This window comes from Scyliorhinus torazame, chromosome 5, assembly GCF_047496885.1.
Source record: "Scyliorhinus torazame isolate Kashiwa2021f chromosome 5, sScyTor2.1, whole genome shotgun sequence".
NCBI lineage: Eukaryota > Metazoa > Chordata > Chondrichthyes > Carcharhiniformes > Scyliorhinidae > Scyliorhinus > Scyliorhinus torazame.
This window is the reverse complement of record NC_092711.1, coordinates 155,824,237-155,840,055: the sequence shown is the minus strand read 5'-3', so window position 1 is coordinate 155,840,055 and position 15,819 is coordinate 155,824,237. Positions and strand designations below refer to the sequence as shown.

The following is a 15,819-nucleotide window of genomic DNA, read 5'->3' as shown; positions in this document are numbered from 1 at the left end:
CTGGAATGTGGCGACTAGGGGCTTTTCACAGTAATTTCATTTGAAGCCTACTTGTGACAATAAGCGATTTTCATTTCATTCATTTCAAATATAGATTTTCTTTTAATAATATTTTATTAAGGTCTTTGAAAATTTTTATAACAGTAACATAAACAATGACATCAACATGGTAAAATAAACATTCCCCCCCACAACCTAATCTTCACACACCCCAACCATACAACAACAACCCCCCCCCCCCCCCCGGAATACTGCATCTGCTGACATTTTAATTTTCCCCGAGAAAGTCGACGAAAGGCTGCCACCTCGGGGTGAACCCTGACATTGACCCTCTTAAGGCGAACTTTATTTTCTCGAGACTGAGAAACCCAGCTGTCACTAACCCAGGTCTCCACACTCGGGGGCTTTGAGTCCACGTACTGAAGGTTCCCGAGGCCGAGTTCCAAGGAAATGACTGTCAAAGGAGCCAGAGAGGGTAACGCTTCTACAGACTGATCACCCACATGAAGTTGTAAAAGGCAATGTCTGAAAGTTTCTTTGAATAAACCTTTTAAATTCAATATCAAGAGAATTCTGCCTTTGCCTTAATTGCCTTGTCTGAACCAAAGTGAATTTTTTTAATGGTATGATGGGGGTGGCTGAAATCAATTGAGTTCCAAATAACAAGTTCAGATAACATAAATCTTCAATTTAAAAACTTGCATTTGTATAGCACCTTTCACAACCACCGGACGTCCCAAAGTACTTTCCAGCCAATGAAGTACTTTTAAAGTGTAGTCACTGTTGTAATGCAGGAAACGCAGCAGCCAATTTACACACAGCAAGATCCCACAAACAGCAAATGATAATGAGCAGATGATCTGTTTTTAGTGATGTTGACTGAGGGATAAATATTGACCAGGACACCGGGGATAACTCCCCTGCTCTTCTTCAAAATAGTGGCTGCGGGAACTTTTACACCCACCTGAGAGGGGCAGACAGGGCCTCAGTTTAACATCTTATTTGAAAGAAGGCTGTTCTGACAGTGCAGCACTCCCTCAGTGCTGGGACGAGGAATGTTGGATGTAACAATATAAAGTTAGAAAGGGAAAGTTACCCTTTAAAACCCCCACCCTTTCCCTCCAGTGCCTAAATCTAACAATAAAAACCCCAGTATAAATAACCTGGATTTGACTGACAAATGTTTAAGTGTTGGTTTAGAGCCACAAGTTTTGACTTCCCATTTGAGCCTCGGGACCTTTCTGTCTCTGTTGCTCATGTCAATGACAGGCAGGCGATGGAGCTGAGGGCTAAATTTAGCTGAGAATAACGGGGCCTGGGCCCCAGTTGGGAAACTGCCATGGGCGACGCACTAATAGAGAGACAGGAAGGTGCTGGAGGACTGACTGGGAAATGGGCCTCCAACCAATTGTTATATCGGTCACTCAGAGCTAAAGAGAAACCCGTCTCTTTAAATACATATACAGGGAAGAGGCTGCAATGAAATCTGTCCCTTTTAACCTGCACAAAAACAGGAGGCTCAGATTCACAGACTGCAGGAGGAGTCCATTCAGCCCATCGTGCCCCTGCTATCTCTTTGAAAGGACTCTCCCATTCATCCAACTGCTCTGCCCTTTCGCCACAGCCCTGCAAATTCTTCCCGTTCAAGTATTTACCCTTTGGAAAGATACTATTGAATCTGCTTTCGGGCAGATCAGAACAACTCACTGTGTCAATAAATAAAATAAAATCTCATCTCCCCCTCTGGCTCCTTTGCCAATTACCACAGAGGGACTCACTTTCTGTTAGAGAGCCTGTCAACCCCTCCCACCCACTTTCCTTAAAGTGCATCAATCTAATCATGAAAAGTTCAGAAAAATCAAATATTTTTACTGATAAAAGTTTATTAATGAAACAGAACATGGTTATAAAACAGAAAATGATTTGAGGATCAAAGACAACCAGAGTAAAGGGATGTTCACAATGTTCTGGATACAAATAGTTTCTCTTGAACTCATCTGTAGCCTGTTCCTTGCCATCTTTAAAATAAAAATCTTTTTATTGGCATTTTCAATATTGTATACATTGCCTTTCGTTGTCATGTATTGTACAGTCACAAAGGTTTCTTCTTAGGTTTCTCTATTTACAGTCTGTCACCGTCTGGCTCAGCATTCAATCCTCCCTACCCCTCCTCCAGCACCCCCCCTCCCCCCCAGCTCCTCTCTCCCTGACTCCCCTCCCCACTCCTGCTCCCCTCTCCCTGACCTCCCCCTCCCTTCTAGCTCCCCTCTCCCTGACCCTCCCCCTCTCCCCAGCTCTCCTCTCCCTGACGCCCCTCCCCCAGCTCCCCTCTCCCTGACTCTTCCCCCCCCCCCCCTACCTTTCCCCCCCTTCTTCACTGCTGCCCCCCATTCTTTCTTGCTGGGTTTTGCTCCCTCACCTTGCACCCCAGCCCACCATGGCCCTCCCTCGCTTTCCTCTTTTTGTTTTGTCCTGGCTATTTCTCCCTGGCTACTGGCTATTTATCTATTTACGTGTTGGCCACAAACAGGTCTCGGAACAGTCGGGCGAGTGGCTCCCATGTTTTGTGGAATTCCTCTTCCGACCCACGGATAGTGAATTTGATTTTCTCCATTTGGAGAGATTCCGATAGGTCGGACAGCCAGTCTGCAGCTTTGGGTGGTGCTGCTGACCGCCCGCCGATCAGGATTCTCCGGCGGGCGATAGGGAGGCAAAGGCAAGGGCATCCGCCCTCCTCCCCAGGAATAGACCTGGCTGGTCTGATACCCCAAAAACCGCCACTTTCGGGCATGGCTCCACCCTCATCCCCACCACTTTGGACATTGCCTCGAAGAAGGCTGTCCAGTACCCAACAAGTCTGGGGCAAGACCAGAACATGTGGGTGTGGTTGGCCGGACCTCCTTGGCACCGTTCACATCTATCTTCCACCTCCGGGAAGAGCCTGTTCATTCAGGTTCTGGTCAAGTGGGTTCTATGTACCACTTTTAGCTGCGTTAGGTTGAGCCTTACGAGGGACTTCCGGTGGGGTGGGCGAGCAGGGCTGCTGCAAAAAAAAGAGCTCCCGCCGGTGGCCGCGATTCGCGGCGATTTCGGGGACATCCCCGAGACTCCACGCACTCCCCGACTATCGTCGGCCTTTGGGGCCGCCACGAGCAGCCAGCGGGAAACCCCGCGCGGGTGTCAGGCGGCGGAGGCTGAGGCGCCGGGCCCGGCAGGTCGGAGCAGTGGGGGCGGAGCTATGAAGAGGTCGAGGCGGCAGGCCCGAGCGCCATGTAGGGAGGGTGCTCCACGTCGGATGGCTCCCACCTAGGAAGAAGAAGGTTTGAAGCCTGGTCCCAGGTGAATGTAGAGGAGAAAGAAAGAAGATTCATGGAAGTTTGGTAAAAGTTTTTTTTTCTCAAAAGAGAAGAATGTCAGATTGATGAAGAGCAGGAGAGTGAAGGAAGAGAGAGGAGAAAGGAAAGAAGATAAAAAACAATAAGCCGCTAAAAGATGCGAAAAGCAGCGTCAAAGAAAGGAGGAAACGCGGGTTCGCCGCCGAAGGAGAAGACGAGCAAAAGAAAAGTGTTGACAGGATGGCGGAAGCCGAACTGCAAGGTGGGACCGCACTACTTACGGTGGAGAAGGTGACCGAGGTGATGGTGGTGGAGCTGGAAAAACGTTTGGTGAGGCACATGGAGATCCTGAGGAAAGAGATGGTGGTCGTGGTGAGGTCATTGTTGGAGGAGGCAAATTGGCCCGATCAGGGTGGAGGTGGCAAAGGCATTGGCCGAGGTGAGAGAGCAGGGCGAGAAGATGAAGGAGGTGGAGGAGGCCCTGACACGACACAGCGACCAGGTCCCCTCGATGGGAGACGAGCTGCGGAGGGTGGTGGAGGTTAACAGAGGGCTCCGAGCAAAGCTGGAAGACTTGGAAAACCGCTCAAGGCGGCACAATTTGAGAATTGTGGGCTTGCCCGAAGGGACAGAGGGCCCAAGGCCAACGCAATACTTCGCTAAGAAGTTGGCGGAGCTGATGGGGGAGGGTGAGAACCCCACCCTGTACGAGCTAGACCGAGCTCATCGGTCATTAAGGCCGAAGCCCAAAGTGAACGAGCCACCCAGGGCAGTAATTATCTGCTTCCATAAGTTTTGCATGAAGGAGAAAGTATTAAGCTGGGCGAAGCAGAAGCGTGAGGTGCTGTGGGATGGTACTGCGGTTCGGATCTACCAGGATTGGACGGTGGAGTTGGCAAAAAGACGAGCGGCGTTTGGGCGAGTGAAGGCGGCTTTGTACAAGAAGGGGGTGCGATTTGGTGTGGTGTACCCGGCGAAGTTGAGAGTAACATATAAAGCCAAAGACTTTTATTTTGAGACAGCGGAGGCGGCTGAGGCGTTCGTGAGGGCAGAAGGCTTGGGACAGACGTGAAGAGCGGAACAGGAAGAAAGACTGTGGACTGTGTTTGAGCGGCTGGAAAATGTACAAATGTTACAACTTTTTTTTAATTGATTTGTATTGAAATTTGAAATTTACTTCTCTTTGCATTGTTGCAGAGTTCCAGTTAATGGTGTTCTGTGTTGCGACGGTTAAATGTTATGTTAGTGAATTGTAGGGGTTGGATTGTTGGGTTTGTTTTGGTGTTTCTTTCTCTGGGACTGGGTGGAAGGGGGCGAGAGGTATTGGCGGGGGGGAGCCACCCGCGCTAGCTAACTAGAGTCAGTTAGTGAACGGGGGTGAGGTGAAAGGAGGACTGTGGACGTTGGAGCCTGGGTAGCAGGCTTCAATGGGCCTACGAGGCGAGCAAGAGGGGGTGGAGGGAGGGATGTTGGGGGATGTTTTTGTAGGGGGGGTTCTTGGGAGGGGGGGGGAAGGGGTTCGATGTTAACAATGGACAGGGGCGGGTCAGGCTTATGGGGCAGGGCCCGGTGGTATGGTGATGGTGGATAAGAAAGGTGGGGGGGGGTGAGAGACCCCCAGTAAGGATAATCACGTGGAACGTGAGAGGGCTAGGAGGTCCGGTCAAGGGTGCTTGCACATCTTAAAAGTTTGAAAGCCGATGTAGCAATGCTGCAGGAGACTCACTTGAGGGTGAAGGACCAGGTGAGACATAAAAAGGACTGGGTTAGCGTTTAGTGTTTCACTCCGGATTTGATGGAAGGGCTCGAGGGGTAGCGGTGCTGGTCAGCAAAAGGGTACGCTTCCAGATGGCGAATGTGGTGGCAGATCAGGGGGGTAGATATGTGATTGTGACAGGGGCATTGGAGGGGACATTAGTGGCGCTGTTAAGTGTATACGGTCCCAATTGGGACGATGTGGGATTCGTGAGGAAGGTGGTTGGGGTTATTCCCGACTTAGACACGCATGAGCTGATTGTGGGGGGGGTCTGGAACCTGGTGCAGGAACCAAGGTTGGACAGATCATGGCCGCGCTCGCTGGTCCCATCAGGGGGGGGCGAAGGCACTGGCTGGGCTAATGGTGGAAATGGGAGGGGTGGACCCTTGGAGGTTCCTGCACCCAAGGGAACGGGAGTATTCGTTTTTCTCAGCGGTCCATAAGGTATACTCGCGGATCGACTTTTTTGTGGTGGGGAAGGCTTTGCTGGCTGGAGTCAAGGGGTCGGAACACTCTGCAATTGCAGTGTCAGATCACGCTCCACATTGAGTGGATATGGTGCTAGAGAAGGGGGCAGCGCAGAGACCGGGGTGGAAACTGGATGTGGGGCTTTTGGGGAACCAAGTATTCTGTGAGAAAATTGAAACGGTAATTAAGGAATATGTAGATTTCAATTGTACGGGTGAGGTGTTGAAGGCAGTCATCTGGGAGGCTCTAAAGGCGGTGGTGAGAGGTGAGGTAATTTTGTTTAAGGCTAGGGTGGATAAGGAGGAGAGGTTGGAGTGGCAGAGGGTAATAGATGAGATGTTGGAGGTAGCTAGTAGGTATGCAGAGGATGGGGACCCGGCAAAGCTGGAAAAGAGGAAGGAACTACAGGAGAGCTTCGACCGACTGTCCACCAGGAAGGCGGTGCGCCAACTGAGACGAGCAAGGGGTGCAGTTTATGAACATGGAGATATGTTAGCAGGTCAGCTCCGGAGGGAGGCAGCGGCAAGGGAAATTCTTCAGGTGAAGGATAGGGCAGGGAAGTTGGTGGTGGCCCCAGTGCTGATTAACAAGGTTTTTGAGGAGTTTTATGAGAGGTTGTACAAGTCAGAGCCACTCGGAGGAGACCGTGAGATGCAGGAATTTCTCGATGGGTTGGAGTACCCGAGGCTAGGGGAGGGGGACAGGGCTACATTAGAAGGAGCAATAGTGGAGCAGGAGATAAAGGATGCGATTGGGAGGATGCAGTCGGGGAATGTGGCAGGGCCGGATGGGTTTCCGGTGGAATATTATAAAAAATTTAAGGATAGGTTGGCACCCCTGATGGTGGGGGATGTTTGAGGAGGCGAAAGGGAAGGGGGTGTTGCCGCAAACCTTGGGGCAGGAATCGATGTCCCTGTTACTAAAAAAAGATAAGGATCCGACGGAGTGTGGGTCGTATCGGCCCATATCACTTCTGAATGTGGATGTAAAAGTGTTGGCGAAGGTACTGGTGGGTAGGCTGGAGGAGTGCCTTCCGAAGGTAATAGGGGAGGATCAGACGGGGTTCGTGAAAGGGAGGCAGCTGTTTTCGAACATTAGGAGGGTTTTGAACGTTGTTATGGCACCGGCGGAAAGAAAGGAAACAGAGGTAGTTGTGGCATTGGATGCCGAGAAGGCGTTTGATCGGGTAGAATGGGGGTACCTGATGGCAGTGCTGGAGCGGTTTGGGATTGGACCCAGGTTTGTGAACTGGGTAAAGCTATTATATAAGGAATCGAAGGCGAGTGTCCGCACAAATAATATCAGTTTGAGATATTTCTCTCTCCACCGTGGGACGAGACAGGGATGTCCTATGTCCCCCCTGCTGTTTGCACTTGCGATTGAGCCGCTGGCCATCGCATTGAGAAGTTCGGGAGCATGGAAAGGAATAGTGCGGGTGGGGGGGGGGGGGATAGAGCATAGGGTGTCCTTATATGCCGATGACTTGCTGCTGTATGTGTCAGAGCCGAGTGCGTCGATAGGAGGAATATTGGAGCTACTGCGAGTATTTGGGTCTTTCTCGGGGTACAAGTTGAACCTGGACAAGAGTGAGTACTTTGTGGTGTCTCGGCCGGGGGTGGGGGCAGGGGTGGGGGGGTTGCCATTCCGTAGAGCAGGGACTCATTTTAGGTATCTGGGGGTGCAGGTTGCCCGGGAGTGGGGGAGGCTTCGCAGGTACAACATCACTAGTTTGGTGGGGAGAGTGAAAGCCGATCTGGCAAGGTGGGATGGCCTTCCGCTGTCACTGGCAGGTCGGGTACAGGCGATTAAAATGAATGTGTTGCCACGATTCCTGTTTATTTTTCAATGCCTACCGATTTTCCTGCCAAAGTCTTTTTTCAGGGAGATTGAGGGAGGGATTACCTCATTCATATGGGGAGGGAAGGTGGCCAGAGTGAGAAAGGTGCTACTACAGAGGGGAAGGCAGGCAGGGGGTTTGGGTCTCCCGAACTTGTTGTACTACTACTGGGCGGCGAATGTGGAGAAAGTGAAGAGCTGGGTCAGAGGGGTGGATTCTCAGTGGGTCAGAATGGAGGAGAGTTTGTGCAGGGGGTCAGGGCTGAAGGCACTTGCAACAGCGCCGCTCCCAATAGCTCCGGGGAAATATTCAGGGAGTCCGGTAATAATAGCTTCATTGAAAATCTGGAGGCAGTTTCGCCAACACTTCGGGTTGGGTTTAGGGTCAAGGGAAATGCCGATTCGGGGGAACCACAGATTTGAGCCAGGGAGGTGGGATGGAAGTTTTCAGAAATGGGAAGAGAAGGGGATTAAGACGCTAAAAGATTTGTTTCTTCGGGATCGATTTGCAGGATTGAGGGGGCTGGAAGCGAAGTATGGGCTAGAGCAGGGAGAAGTGTTTAGGTACATGCAGGTTCGGGATTTTGCCAGGAAGGAGATACAGAGCTTCCCAGAGGAACCGGCCTCCACATTGCTGGAGGAGGTGTTGACGACAAGGGGACTGGAGAAGGGGGCAGTGTCAGCGGTGTACGGAGCTATTCTGGAAGAGGATAAGGCACCACTGGAAGGGATCAAAGCAAAGTGGGAGGAAGAGCTGGGAGAGGTTATAGAGGAGGGGGCCTGGTGTGAGGTGCTCCGGAGAGTGAATGCCTCCACCTCGTGTGAGGTTGGGGCTGATACTGCTGAAGGTGGTATATAGAGCACACCTCACGAGGGCGAGGATGAGCTGATTTTTTTGAAGGAGTAGAGGATGTGTGTGAGCGTTGCGGGGGGGGGGGGGGGGGGGGGGGGCGCGAATCACGTTCATATGTTTTGGTCCTGTCCAAAGCTAGGGAGTACTGGAAGGAGGTGTTTAGGGTAATTTCCAAGGTGGTGCGTGTGAAACTGGACCCGGGTCCCCAGGAGGCCATATTCGGGGTGTCGGACCAGCCAGGGTTGGAAACGGGAGAGGAGGCAGATATCATAGCCTTCGCCTCGTTGATCGCCCGAAGGCAGATCCTGCTGGGATGGAGAGCAGTCTCTCCACCCAGTGCCCTGGCGTGGCGGGGGGGACCTGTTGGAATACTTGACCCTTGAGAAGGTTAAGTTCGAACTGAGGGGAAACTCGGAGGGGTTCTACAAGTCATGGGCACTATTTATTATGCACTTTCAAGAACTGGATAACATCGAACATTAGTTGGGGTGGGGGGGTGGGGGAAGGGGGGCTGTGTAGATTAAGGGTGACTATGGGTAATCCCTGATTCCTTTGTGTCATTTGTTTATGTAAACATGTGGACTGAGGTTTGGGGGTTGGTGGGCGGATGGGATCGTTGTTATTATGGGGATTGACATATCTTGTTGATTATTGTTTATTGTTGATGGGTGTAAATGTGGGAGAAAATGTGAAAAAAAATTTTAAAAGAAAAGATTTAGAGTGCCCAATTCATTTTTTCCAGTTAAGGGGCAATTTAGCGTGGCCAATCCACCTACCCTGCACATCTTTGGGTTGTGGGGGAGAAACCCACGCAAACTTGGGGAGAATGTGCAAACTCCACACGGACAGTGACCCAGAGCCGTATCGAACCTGGGACCTCGACGCCGTGAGGCAGCAGTGCTAATCACTGCGCCACCGTGCTGCCCAAGATTCCCAAACTTTAACCAACTCTGGACCCCGAGTGACATTTGTCCCACAACAATCTGGTGCCAGGAACAGGATCCACTGACGGCTCTGATTAAAGGAAAGTTCCCGTAGACAGCAGATACCGGGGTGAGTTTTATACCACCCGGATTTAGTTCAGTCTGACTGACCACTGGGGCCTCCTGGAATCTCAGGGATCTGCTCTGGTTTGTTTCTTTGGCGTCCATTTGATGTAATTTCAATGACTGGAACATTCCAGACAGAGAATTGTTGGTTTTATACCAAGGATGTGTTTGGGGGCAATGTTGAAGTCCCCGTGATCGAGAGGGTTTTGTTGCTGCTGACAAATTAAGGCTTAAAGCTATATGGGAGGCTAACCAGAAAGAGTTAGGCAGGTGGAGAGAGTTTGGCGTGTTCAGAGATCCCAAATAAGGGGTCATTTAGCATTATTGCCTCGATGGATCTGCACAGAAAAGCTCCAAATTGTGTGATCAATGCAGGAATTTCAGAAATATTGTGTTATAGATATTTGGTGCATTAAGGGTTAAAAGTCTCGGTTAGTGTGTGACTGCTGTAGTCATGTTTATAAAAATCCTGGTTTGTAAAGCAGCTCGGCATTTTTGAGAGAGGTGCAATTAAGGCATCGTAAAATCTTGGGAAATGTACTTTTTTATATAAAGAAGCTTCTCTGGTGAATAAATAATTGGATAAATTGTGTTTAAACTTGAATAATCAGGTCTTGATATCCGGGAAGTGGCATAAGGGTAATGTAACTAATGGGAGGTGTGAGGGTACCAGATATCTACCAGGCCAGCAGTGTTTTCGTTTTTTGGCTGGAAAGTGAGCTGAGAAACATTTTCTGAAGAATACAGCCAGCAATTGTGCATTGTTCTGACTGTACTCCAGTTTCTTCAAAAGAGCTCTATCCAATATTAAGCAAGTATGCTTTGTCTGCTAACTGTATTTAAACGTGGATTTTGACCAGAGATGGGTTTGTTTGAGTGCAGATAAAGATAGCAGTTAAGGGTTATTTTTTCATTGTATTGTTAAGCATTGTTTAATGGGTAATTGTAAGCTATTTTCTTTGTGATGCAAAAATTAGTAATAGTGTGTTAGTAATAAAGTTTGTTTTAATATCGCTACGTGTGTGTGAAATCAATCACGCCTGGAGTGAAGTATCCTTTCCTCGCAGTCTTACAAATTGAATAAAATATTGGGGTTTCTGTCCGGTATCCCAGCAACTGTTGTGGTCTGGTCCAGGATCATAATACCAAATGGAACTTATCAGGCCAAGACTAGGTTAGCGGCTCAGGGATTTGAAGAAACCCTTCGGAGATAAAGAGGTCAGAGTGGACGCGCCCACAGCGGAAAAGGTCATTTAAATGTTTTATCATTCCTTTTAACGACTTTTTCTTGTGAATGTAAATCAATAGATTAAAAAGCTCCTTTTCTGCCAAGGATCACCTCCAGAGGGCAGTTTTTTGTAACTTCCTAAGATCTTCCTCCGAAGATCAGAGGCTGAATGCCCTTGACTGCTGAAGTGTTCCCCGACTGGAAGGGAACATTCCTGCCTGGCGATTGTCGTGTGATGTCCGTTCATCCGTTGTTGCAGTGTCAGCATGGTCTCGGCGATGTACCACGCTTCGGGACAGTCTTTCCTGCAGTGTATGAGGTAGACAACGTTGGTCGAGTCGCACGAGTATGTACCGCGTACCTGGTGGGTGGTGTTCTCACGTGTAATAATGGTACCCATGTTGATGATCTGGCCAAGCAGGAATGTTCACTTCCAGTCGGGGAACACTTCAGCACTCAAGGGCATTCAGCCTCTGATCTTCGGATAAGCATTCTCCAAGGCAGCCTTCAGGACGCGCGACAACGCAGAATCGCCAAGTAGAAACATATAGCCAACTAGAGCGGATTAAGTTCGTCCTAAGGGGGTCGGCTCAAGGGTTTACCAGGCGGTGGCAACCGTTCGTCGAATACCTCGCAGAAAGATAGACGGAATGGGAAAAAGAAGGCAGCAGCAGCAGCCCAGGATCGGGGGGGGGGGGGGGGGGGAGGAACCAGAAGGACTCTCAGGGTTGTTAATATATACTGTATAGTATGTATAGGTCGTTGCTACAGATAATTATATATTGGACTGTTAAATTATATTTTTGGAGAGTGTTACTTGTGATAAGGCAGTTGCCAATTAGGGCTAGTTTTCATTTTTGTTATTTATTATTTATTCATTTTTTTTTTTTTTTTTTTTGTTTATAAAATAGGTCATTGTTATTTGTGTTGTTATAATATTGTGTAAAGGATGCACAATGTACTGTGTTGGTTGACCAAAAATTTTCAATAAAATATTTTTTTAAAAAAAGAAACATATAGCCAAGTCCCGCACACGTGTACAGCCTCAACCGGGACCTTGGATTTGTGTTGCATTACATTCACCCCCCACTCTCTGGCCTGGGCTTGCGAAATCCTACCAACTGTCCTGGCTTGAGACAATTCACACCTCTTTAACCTGTGATTATCCCTCTCTCCAGTTGCTCAGTCTGGACCTGTAAACTTAATTACCTGCAAAGACTCGCATTCAAAGTATTGGCTTGCATCTTTGACTTTGTCTATGTATATGTTTCTGGGACCCACCTCCTCATTCACCTGAGGAAGGAGCAGTGCTCCGAAAGCTAGTGATTCGAAACAAACCTGTTGGACTTTAACCTGGTGTTCTAAGACTTCTTACTGTGCTCACCCCAGTCCAATGCCGGCATCTCCACATCATAAGAAGGTGCCAGATGTAGAATGAAGACTTTGGAAGTTAAATAAGTTTGTCTCTGTTTTGAACAATGTTTCAGAGTGTATGGCACTTCACAGTTAGATCAGTTTTGTCCAAGTTGGATTGTCTCCACCTGAAGGCAGAAGCTGCCGTGCTTTATTGGTACCATGGCAGGAAACTCGCGGACATCTTTATGATGCATGTTAATGACTGCCTATGTGATGGTGCTAGTGAGTTCCAAAACAATGTTACTGACAGCAGCAGAACAACATTTAAGATTTGGAGTCAGGTTTCTGGGACCTTGAAGTAAATTGGATTGGAAATCGGGCAGTGTGTGGTCTGACATCACTTTACATCAACAATCTCCCGGAGACAGTATGAACCCTGTCACAGTCAATGGGGCCGGGGCCTCACAGAAAGATGAAGATGTTTCCAAAGCTGGGACTGAGCAGCTGCAAAGTTGAATTGACAAATTGGATTGGTTGGGCACACAGACAAGGCCGGATACAAGTGTTGATGTCTTCGAGCTGAGTTCTGTAATGAAACGTCCAAAGGTCGAGGACATTTAACGGGCGAACAGAACATTAAAAAATACAAGGTGGTTGGGTGAGCTGAAGAATATAAAATGGATTGTTTTTCGTGATGCCTTTCACTGGCAGGAGCCTGTCTCAGTGTCTGGACACTGAGTGATGTTTAAACATCTCTTTTAGCAGAACAGACAAACATTTCTCCTTCTAAATTCAAAGGCCATGATATTCAGCTCCCATGAAGTGGCTGACACAGTCTGGTCTTGGCCTAATGTTTGACTTGCGATTTCTGACTGTAAATCCTCCCCTTCTAATATTCTGGAAAAGGAGTTTACAAAGGTTATCACTGACAGTATAGGATAGAAATTCAGAACAGATCATTCTAGCTTCTCTGGAACATTGTTTCCTCTCTCATTCCCCAAAAGGTGTAAATCTCCGTCCCGCACATCTCTCCATTCTCATGTTATTAGTTAGTAATTTCCTGCTTCTGGACTGTAGTAGAATGATTCAACAACGCTCGTTAAGGCAAAATAACAAGGCTTTATTTACGAAGACTGCATGCAGTAATGGCTGAAACTTGAGGTCAGAGAGCAGTTTGTACCACTGCTGATTCCTTCCCAAGTCCACGCTTTCACAGAGAATCAGCTCAGTATTTATACATTATCAAGGGTGCGTGACTACAGCTTAGTCAGGAATTCAATCTGAAGTAGAAACGGAAGCAATGTCATAAACCTGCTGATCTTCTCGGACTCTTTGTCTCATCCCTCATACCATTATCTTGTCCTTTGATAGAACATTAAAAGGTCGGCGAAGACTCATTCATTCCTTATCTTGTCTTATTCATACCGCCCTAGGTTATGACGGGTTAGCCTTATCAGAAATACCAGAGGTCAGGCATTTTGGATTAGCTAGATTAGCATTCCTTACAAAGGGCTCTGGTACATTGAAGTGGCTAGGTCAGCTTTTCTTACATTGTACTGAATAGTTGACCAGTTTTCCCATCATGCCATTACTTAATTCGTACAACATCACATTCCCTCCTTTTGTCATATCATGACAACTAGTTAAATAGGGATTTCCATGACTCGATTGAAAATGCATTTACACAAGCAACCAAGCAATCCTATCCCTAGTAGCATTAGTAGTAGTAGCATGAAGGCCTTAAAGATCCAATCAAATAATCCATAACCCAACCATCCTAGCCAACCCGGCGGGTTATAGTCATGAAATTCACTGCCAATCTCTTGAATTTGATCAGTTTGTCTCTTAATATGGTAATATGGTCGGCCAGGTTAGTGATATTTTCAGAGCCATCTGGAATATAAGTACAGCACTCCTGACCGACAATAGCACACGTTCCTTCCTGCGAGGCTAACAGATAATCCAAAGCCAGTCGATTTTGTAATGCCACGGTCCAGACAGCCACCAGCTCAGCTGAGACCTCGGCCAGTGCCTGTCCAGTTTCCCAGGCTTCTGCTGCCGTTATGTTCGCCAGTTGTTCCAATGCTGTGGCCATGTGGATCAGTTTGTTGGCTGCCTTGCCCATTCCATACAATGGAAAGGCCATCATAAAGAACTGTTCCGTTTTAGTGATAGTCCTTTTGGCTCGCGAGGGGGAGTGCTTAAGGGAGGGTAGGTGACGCATTTGGGGTACGACATATCCCAGAAAGCAGGATCCTGTCCAATCAGTAGGGAGCCACGGATATGCTTTAGTGCCGCATATTAAATATGTTCCATTATAGGCCGTAAAATCATCAGCTAACGTCATCCAGGGGATTGGGGAGGTTTGGCCCCATGAGCTGTTAGAGGTTATATTCCATACCCTGGACCAATCACAGTTAAACATGCCCTTGTTGGATATGCCTGGTACCGGTCCTTGCCAGTCAACTGTAAGGCTGCACCTACTTTGCCCCATCAACTTTCCTTTCCCTGATTTATTAAAACACATGGAACCTTGAACATTATTTGAGTGGATGGTGAGGGAGGGTGGAGTCCAGGCATGGATTATAAGCGGGCTGATACGAAGCCGAAAATTTAGTCATGTCATAGCCAGCAGATCTCCATATTTCCATATCTCCCCTGGTCCCTTTTTGATTTTGTCGTAAAATCCATTCAACTGTCTCTGCGATATGGAAAGGGGATGGATTGGAGGTATTCCTTCCCTCGAATGGACGGGGATGTGGGTATAAACCCAACACTTGCTTACATTCAATTTTTCAGCATAAAGATATGACATATATAAATAGGTATTGGAATGCAGTTCCCGGGTAGTTCGGTTTTTTTTCTACCGAGTGGCCATTAAGGCTAAATAGTCCAGAGAGTCCAAAAATTATAATGAAGATCTTCATCCTGTGTTCACGTCTGGGTTGGAGACTATCTCCTTGCAATCGGATAGATGTATCCAACTTGAACGTCCTTCAAGCTTGACAGAAGTCGGTGTAGTCAGTAGTACTAGGAAAGGTCCGCTCCAGCGTTGTCCTAGTTTCTTTCTGTCCCAGTTCTTTACCAATATGTAGTCTCCGACCACTGGATATCGAGGGACGGCTGTCCCTGCTGGCACTGGGAGATGTGCCTGTTTCACCTGTGAGTGGAAAAACTTCAGAGCTTCAAATAGTTCTGCATCTGTTCCCCCATCACATGGAGGTCTATTCCCCCATCACATGGAGGTCTATTCCCTCCAGGGGTTTTTCATGGGCATCCCAGGGAGTCCTCATTGGCCGACCATAGACTATCTCTGCAGCTGACAGTCCGGTCCGCGAATGTGGAGTCATTCGCATGTGAAACAGTGCCAAGGGTAATACCTTTAGCCAATTTAACCCAGTTTCTTCAGTTAATTTAGATAATTTTTCTTTTAAAGTCCCGTTGGCTCTTTCCACAATTCCTGCTGCCTGCGGGTGATACGCGCAGTGCAGTTGCTGTTTAATTACGAGTGCTTTGAGTACCGTCACCTGCTAGTTTCCTCCGTCAGGGATGAGGGGTCGTAGCAACGATCCGAGAGAGAGAGACCAAGGTGAATCTTACCCTGTGCCGGAGTCCGTCTCTTCCCTCCGGGTCGTGGCTCAATCACTTCTTCAGTCCCCCACGGTATTCACTCAGGATATTCGTAGCTGCTCGCTTGCGCCAAATGTTATTAGTTAGTAATTTCCTGCTTCTGGACTGTAGTAGACAGATTCAACAACGCTCGTTAAGGCAAAATAACAAAGCTTTATTTACAAAAAGACTGCATGCAGTAATGGCTGAAACTTGAGGTCAGAGAGCAGTTAGTACCACTGCTGATTCCTTCCCAAGTCCGCGCTTTCACAGAGAATCACCTCAGTATTTACACATTATCAAGATTGCATGACTACAGCTTAGTCAGG

General features: G+C 48.1%; 1 protein-coding gene across 1 annotated transcript in view; it reads right to left on the bottom strand.

Moving 5' to 3' along the window:
- Nucleotides 1-15,819, bottom strand: part of LOC140420205 (uncharacterized) — a 32,436-nt gene that overhangs the window by 11,554 nt on the left and 5,063 nt on the right. The window lies entirely within an intron of this gene.